At 36.7% G+C, this 7,542-nt stretch overlaps 1 non-coding gene across 1 annotated transcript; it reads left to right on the top strand.

Annotated features, from left to right (window-relative positions):
- Positions 1-6,786: 6,786 nt before the first annotated feature.
- Positions 6,787-6,893, top strand: LOC139033894 (U6 spliceosomal RNA). The gene has a single exon (XR_011486382.1). It is a non-coding gene; the product is annotated as a U6 spliceosomal RNA (small nuclear RNA).
- The last annotated feature ends 649 nt before the right edge of the window (positions 6,894-7,542 follow it).

Here is a 7,542-nt window from a genome sequence, read left to right on the forward strand (position 1 = left end):
GACAATAATGAAAGTCATATATTGTGTGAGCTAAATAGATTTTTTTCTAGAATCCCCAATTGCCTTTTGACAATTTATTTCATACTGTCACTAGTATATATTTCCAAATTGAATTATGAGGTATTTTCTGTAACACACAAATTATGGGAGTTTCTCCATTTGATCTGCCTCTCAGTGTTACCGTCTCACTGTAAATCAGGGTAACTTGACATCTCTGCCTTGGAAAAATCAGCACTGATTTAATAATGTTAGAGTCCAAATAAATTGATAAAGATTAACCTTTACTTTGATATCATTGAGATGCCTGTTCCAAAATGTTTTCCTTTGTTTTCTAGATAGAACTAATTCTTACAATATATGCTTAGACTAGATAGACTAATAACTTTTTTGTTAATCAAATATCTGTATGAAACATGTGTAACATTTCATAATGTTTATAGTACAGTTTTCATTTCTGTAAAATTCTATATCAATTTGAAATTATAGTTAGTAAGGATTTTATAGGATAAAAAACAAAAATATTTAAATTTTTTAAAAGTCTAGAAAATTCCAGAAAGGTGATTATACCCTAAAATTAAAAGATATAATGAAAAGACAATAGGTGTGATAAAAAGAAGTGTCTGAGGAGAGAACCTAAGAAAACTACTAGAAAAGCATATAGAAAAATAATGAGCAGTAAAGATCTAATATTATAATATGTTCACAATAAACTTTATTTTGCCAATAAAAACAAATAACAGAAATGAAATTAGCTATATTTTTATTCAATTGCATTTGGTTTTTCAATGTCCAATAATTTATATATACAGTTGACCCTTGAACAATATGAGGGCTAATCCAAGTATGATTTGGACCATGTAGTACTCTAATGTTTACTATTGAAAATATCCATATATAAATGAAACCACACAGTTCAAACCACTTTGTTCAAGGAACAACTGTTAGAAAAAGGAAGCACTGTCTCCTAATACTCCACTTTAAAAGAGTGTGTGAATCTTTGCCCAAACTGGGGGGCATGTATCGGGTGGACTGACTAAATATTGACTATATGATGTATACAAAATGAACTTTGGGGAAGTCTGGTTAATCTCTTAAATATAAAGCTAGCAAGGTATATATAGAAATGACAATTATCCAAGCTAGAGTAAATAGAATACTAGTAGGTAAGAAAGATCTAAATATTCACCACCCCACCTCTCTTAGAGCAGTTAAATCTGAGATGATTGCCATCACCTTTAGAGTATTAATTTGGTGTGGACTAATACTTGTAGCATATTAAGAAGCAGAGACATTACTTTGCCAACAAAGGTCTGTCTAGTCAAAGCTATGGTTTTTCCAGGAGTGAAAATGTATGTGGATGTGAGAGTTGGATCATAGAGAAAGCTGAGCACCGAAGAATTGATGCTTTTGAACTGTGGTGTTGGAGAAGACTCTTGAGAGTCCCTTGGACTGCAAGGAGATCCAACCAGTCCATCCTAAAGGAGATCAGTCCTGAATATTCTTTGGAAGGACTGATGCTGAAGCTGAAGCTCCAATACTTTGGCCACCTGATGCGAAGAACTGACTCATTAGAAAAGACCCTGATGCTGGGAAAGATTGAAGGCAGGAGGAGAAGGGGGTGACAGAGAATGAGATGGCTGGATGGCATCACCAACTTGATGGACATGAGTTTGAGCAAGCTCCGGGAGTTGGTGATGGACAGGGAGGCCTGGCGTGCTGCAGTCCGTGGGGTCACAAAGAGTCGAACATGACTGAGTGACTGAACTGAACTGACACATGTAGCATGACATAAAATGTACTTTAAATGACCTCCAAAGAACTTGAAGGCAAGGACCGGTAACAGTCCCATGGTCCTGTGGTTTATAGAAGCAATACACATGTACAGAAAGAGAAAATAAGCAGTAATTTTGGCTATGATCCTTTAAAACTTGACAAAAGTGAATGCTTTACACTGTGGTTGCTGAGTGACAGCTGAGCTAATCCTCATAGATGGCAACTCAGTTGAACTTCACATAGGGTTTGGTAGCAACAGGTCTTTGTTTAATTAATAATGGTTAATTTTCTAAGCCTTGGGTGATTCTTTTTTTAGGGCTTCTCAGATGGTCCAGTGGTAAAGAATCTGCCTGCCAATGCAGGAGACAGGGTTTGATCCCTGGGTCAGAAAGATCCCCTGGAGAAGGAAATGGCAACCCACTCCAGTATTCTTGCCTGGAGAATCCCATGAAGAGAGGAGACTGGAAGGCTGTAGTCCATGGGGTTGCAAAGAGATGTGAATGAGTGACTGAGTGCAAATCTTGTTTTAGGCACAATTGTGATGGGTTTTCCAGTAGTCATATATGAACGTGACTAAAAGAAAGTATTTTAGTTGGACTAAAAGAAAGCTGAGCACAGAAGAATTGATGCTTTTGAACTGTGGCGTTGGAGAAGACTCTTGAGAGTCTCTTGGACTGCAAGGAGATCCAACCAGTCAACCCTAAAGGAAATCAGTCCTGAATATTCATTGGAAAGACTGATGCTGAAGCCTGAAGCTCCAATACTTTGGCCACCTGATGTGGAGCACTGACTCCTTAGAAAAGACTCTGATGCTGGAAAAGACTGAAGGCAGGAGGAGAAGGGATTGACAGAGAATTAGATGGTTGGATGGCATCACTAACTAAATGGACATGAATTTGAACAAACTCTGGAAGTTGGTGATGGTAGGGAAGCCTGGCATGCTGCAGTCCATGGGTCACAAAGAGTTGGACACGACTGAGCAACTGAACTGAACTGAACGTGATGGGAAGGAAGATGGTGTGGAGCACAGAGAAGGGTGCTGATGTCTAGAGAGTTGCTGAAGTGCAAGGCCTTTGTAGAAGACACAAGTTATGGAGAGTTTTGAAAGGAAGGAGAACTTTAATGTCAGCACCAAACTGTCATTCATTTCAGAAGGAGAAATTCAATGTGCAATGTCTCAGGAGGTTAAGAAGGTGATGTGTGGAAATTGAGACTCGCATAAAAAATTCAAATAGATAAGAGGGAGACTAAAAATGGATGCTAAAAGCCCATGATAGATTATTTAAGTATCATAGAGGACATTATTTACCTATGAATAAAATTGTCAGTGCTGAAATATTCAAATTTATGGAAGAAGAAAATGATTCTTTAACTGTGTAGAAAAGTTTAGTTATACAAGAAAGTAATTATTAAGAATATGTGTACATGAGATTTAATTTTAAACAGAATCAGTGGAAGGAAGTTTATTTTCCCCCACAGGTATTCTCAAGGAGAGTGTTGGCCCACTGCATGGCACAAGCACAAGATCTCGGGAAGTACTATCTAAAGATTAAATGTGCAGAAGCAAGGGGCTGCTGGAAGACAGGTAAAGGTTAGGAACTGTGAAAAAATACACATTTTAGATTTTGTTTGATTTTAAGAGACTTTGGAGAATTCAAGTGGATATGTGGAAAAAATGAAGGCACTTCTAATGAAGATCATACCTTTTATATTTTGAAAATATTGTTTGCTCAGTTACAAATGTGTATGTATGTGTCAGTCATTTAGTTGTGTCTAACTCTTTGAGACTCCATGGAGCCCACCAGACTCCTCTGTCCATGGAATTCTCCAGGCAGGAATATTGGAGTGGGTTGCCATTCACTTCTCTACGGGAAAATTATGTGTCAACTTAAGAATATTTTTTATTATATATTTTGTATGAAATACTACTTTTCTTTCTTAATGATGTTTCTTTTGCATTGTTAGGTCATTAAATTGCCAAAACTGATAATTACATAACCAGTGTTTTGGCCACAATAAGGCCAAAAGATGCTATCACTGATAATAGCAGTAGCTATCTTTTGCTTAGTGTTTATTCTGTCTACAGACTTGTTTTTAATTTTTTTCTTTATATCATTTAATTCATAGGGAAAACACACAAAACACTTTCTTGTTATTGTTGTTTAGTCTCTCAGTCACATCTGACTCAATTGCAACCCCATGAACTGTAGCCTTCCAAGTTCCTCTGTCCATGGGATTTCCCAAACATTTACTGAAGTTTAGACTATTGCTTTAAAATGCTCAAGAAGCACCTTCTGGTTCAAGAGTACAACCTATGTCAGAAACCAAGACCATGCTCCAATTTCTGCATTACACTGCTCTGAGTTAGGACATATTATCAAGACCTCTCTTTTTTTTTTTTTTTTTTTTTTTTTTTCATTTATTTTTATTAGTTGGAGGCTAATTATTTTACATCATTGCAGTGGTTTTTGTCATACATTGAAATGAATTAGCCATGGATTTACATGTATTCCCCATCCCGGTCCCCCCAAAACCTCTCTTATTGTCACTCAATGTGATTAAAACAAAATTTTAATATATTTATCATTAATGTAGATAACACATGCAATGCATTGTCTTGGAGTAGGGCATCAGCAACTGGGACAGATTTGGCACACTGCCTGATTTATATGGTCTGTCTGTGAGCTAAACATGGTGTGTATATTTTGTAGTCTTTAAGGGAAAAAATAATAGGTAACGTGAAAAGTTTATGAAATTCAAACTAAATCAAGTTTTATTGGAACAGCAACATCTACACATCCATTTGTTTACATATTGTGTATGGCTGCCTTAACATTATGTGATGGTCTGTTTCATGTGCTAAATTCATTAGGCTATAGTATTCAGTTGTTTAATCTAACATTAATCTAAGTATTTTGAAGATGTGGTCCATATTTACAGCCAACTGACATCAAGGAAAGGAGACGAACCTCAACAATGAGGGTGGGGCTCCCCTATCAGTGGAGGCCTTTAGAGCAATACTGAGGTTTTCTGGAAAATAAGAAGACTGTAATATCAATTCTCTCCCAACTTTCCAGTCTGCCAGTCTGCCCTAAAAATTTTAAATTAAAGACTGCAGCAAAAAAATAAATAATTAAAATTATTTAAAAAGTTACATCTGCAGTTATTGATCAAATGCTTGTTATTTTCTGTGTTCAGTGCCTATATTTTTATGCTCTATTTCACATAACTCTGTTGGATATATAAAAAAAAAAATGTTCTGAGGACAACATTGAACCAGCAGGGATACTGAGTAGCCAGAGTTAGGGAAGTATCCAGGTTAGAAGGTGGATTTGATTCAATAAAAGACACTTATCTATTCACCATAAAAATAAGAGAGAGGAAGATGGCGCCAGGAGTACAGTACTATGCTACATTTGCATCACTTATTGTACAATTTCTGTAATTACACCTCAATTAGAAAGAGTCTGTGAAAGATTATAATGTTCCCTAAGTACTGTGATACAACAAAACATCCTGAATACAAAACCTTTGAACACTAGGCATTGAAGAATCTCTTTCTATATTCTAACCATTCTTAGTTCTCATTTTTTTTTTTTTGATGGGATCAGATTCTCTTTTTTAATTGGAGAAAAATTGCTTTGCAATGTTGTGCTGTTTCTGCTCTGCCGCATTGTGAATCAGCCATAAGTGTACATATATCCCCACCTCTTTTGTTTCCCCTACCCTGCCTACACCCTCCTCACTCATTCCACCTATCTAGATCACCACAGAGCTGAGATCCTGTTACATAGCAGCTTTCCACTAGTTATCTATAATTACTTTTACACGCAGTAGTGTATATATGTCAAAGCTATTTTCTCCATCTGTCCGACTATCTCCTCCTATTGTGTCCTAAGTCCATTCTCTATATCTACATCTCCATTCTTCCCCTTCAAATAGGTTCATCAATACCATTACCCGAGATTTTATATATATATATATATGTATGTGTGTGTATACACACACACACACACATATTAATATGCAATATTTGTTTTTTTTTTATAACTTACTTCACTCTGTGTAACAGGCTCTAGGTTCATCTACCTCACTGGAACTGACTCAAATTCATTCTTTTTAATGGCTGAGAAATATTCCATTGTATATATGTACCACATTTTCTTAACTGATTCATCTGTTGATGGATATCTAAGCTGCTTGCATGTCCTGGCTACTGTAAATTGTGCTGCCATGAACATTGGAGTACATGTGTCCTTTTGAGTTATTTTCTCAGGGTATATTTCCTGTAGTGGGATTTCTGGGTCATATAGCAGTTTTATTTTTAGTTCTTCAAGGAACTTCCATACTATTCTCCACAGTGGATGTACCATTTTCCATTCCCACCAACAATGTAGAAGGTTTCCCTTTTTTCCATGCCCTCTCCAGCATTTATTGTTTCTAGATTTTTTGATGGTGGCTATTCTGGCTAGTACCAGGTGATAATTCACTGTAGTTTTGGTTTGCATTTCTCTAATAATTAGTGATAAGGAGCATCATTCCATATGTTTCTTGGCCATCCATATGTCATCTTTAGAGAGATGTCTATTTAGATCTTCCACCCATTTATTGATCAGATTGTTTGTTTGTTTGTTTGTTTTTTATCTTGAGTTCCATAAGCTGTTTATATATTTTGGAGATTAATTCCTTGTCTATTGCTTCCTTTGAAAATATTTTCTCCCATTCTGAGCATTGTCTTTCATCTTGTTTATGGTTTCCTTGGCTGTGTAAAAGATTTAAACTTTAATTAGGTCCCAAAGAAAATGAAAGTGAAAGTGGCTCAGTCGTTTCCAACTCTTTGCTACCGCATGGACTATACAGTCCATGGCATTCTCCAGGCCAAATAGTAGAGTGGAAGACCCAGGAGATCTTCCCACCCCCAGAGACTGGACCCAGGTCTCCCACATTGCAGGCAGATTAGGTCTCAATTGTTTATTTTTACTTTTATTTTTATTATTTTAGAATGTGGGCTGAGTGCTCACTTTGGCAGCACATTTACTAAAATTAGAACGATACAGAGAAGACTAGCATGGCCCCTGTGCAAGGATGACACTCAAATTTGTGATGTGTTCCATATTTTTAAGACAGCCTTCAGAATGGGAGAAAATAATAGCAAATGAAGAAACAAAGGATTAATCTCAAAAATATACAAGCAACTCCTCCAGCTCAATTCCAGAAAAATAAATGACCCAATCCAAAAATGGGCCAAAGATCTAAACAGACATTTCTCCAAAGAAGACATACAGATGGCTAACAAACACATGAAAAGATGCTCAACATCACTCATTATCAGAGAAATGCAAATCAAAACCTCAATGAGGTACCATTACACGCCAGTCAGAATGGCTGCTATCCAAAAGTCTACAAGCAATAAATGATAGAAAGGGTGTGGAGAAAAGGGAACCCTCTTCCCACTGTTGGTGGGAGTGCAAACTAGTACAGCCACTATGGAGAACAGTGTGGAGATTCCTTAAAAAACTGGAAATAGAACTGCAATATGACCCAGCAATCCCACTCCTTGGCACACACACTGAGGAAACCAGATCTGAAAGAGACACGTGCACCCCAGTGTTTGTTGCAGCACTGTTTATAATAGCCAGAACATGGAAGCAACTTAGATGCCCATCAGCAGACGAATGGATAAGGAAGCTGTGGTACATATACACCATGGAATATTACTCAGCTATTAAAAAGAATTCATTTGAATCAGTTCTAATGAGATGGATGAAA

Source organism: Odocoileus virginianus, unplaced genomic scaffold (genome assembly GCF_023699985.2).
Source record: "Odocoileus virginianus isolate 20LAN1187 ecotype Illinois unplaced genomic scaffold, Ovbor_1.2 Unplaced_Contig_7, whole genome shotgun sequence".
NCBI lineage: Eukaryota > Metazoa > Chordata > Mammalia > Artiodactyla > Cervidae > Odocoileus > Odocoileus virginianus.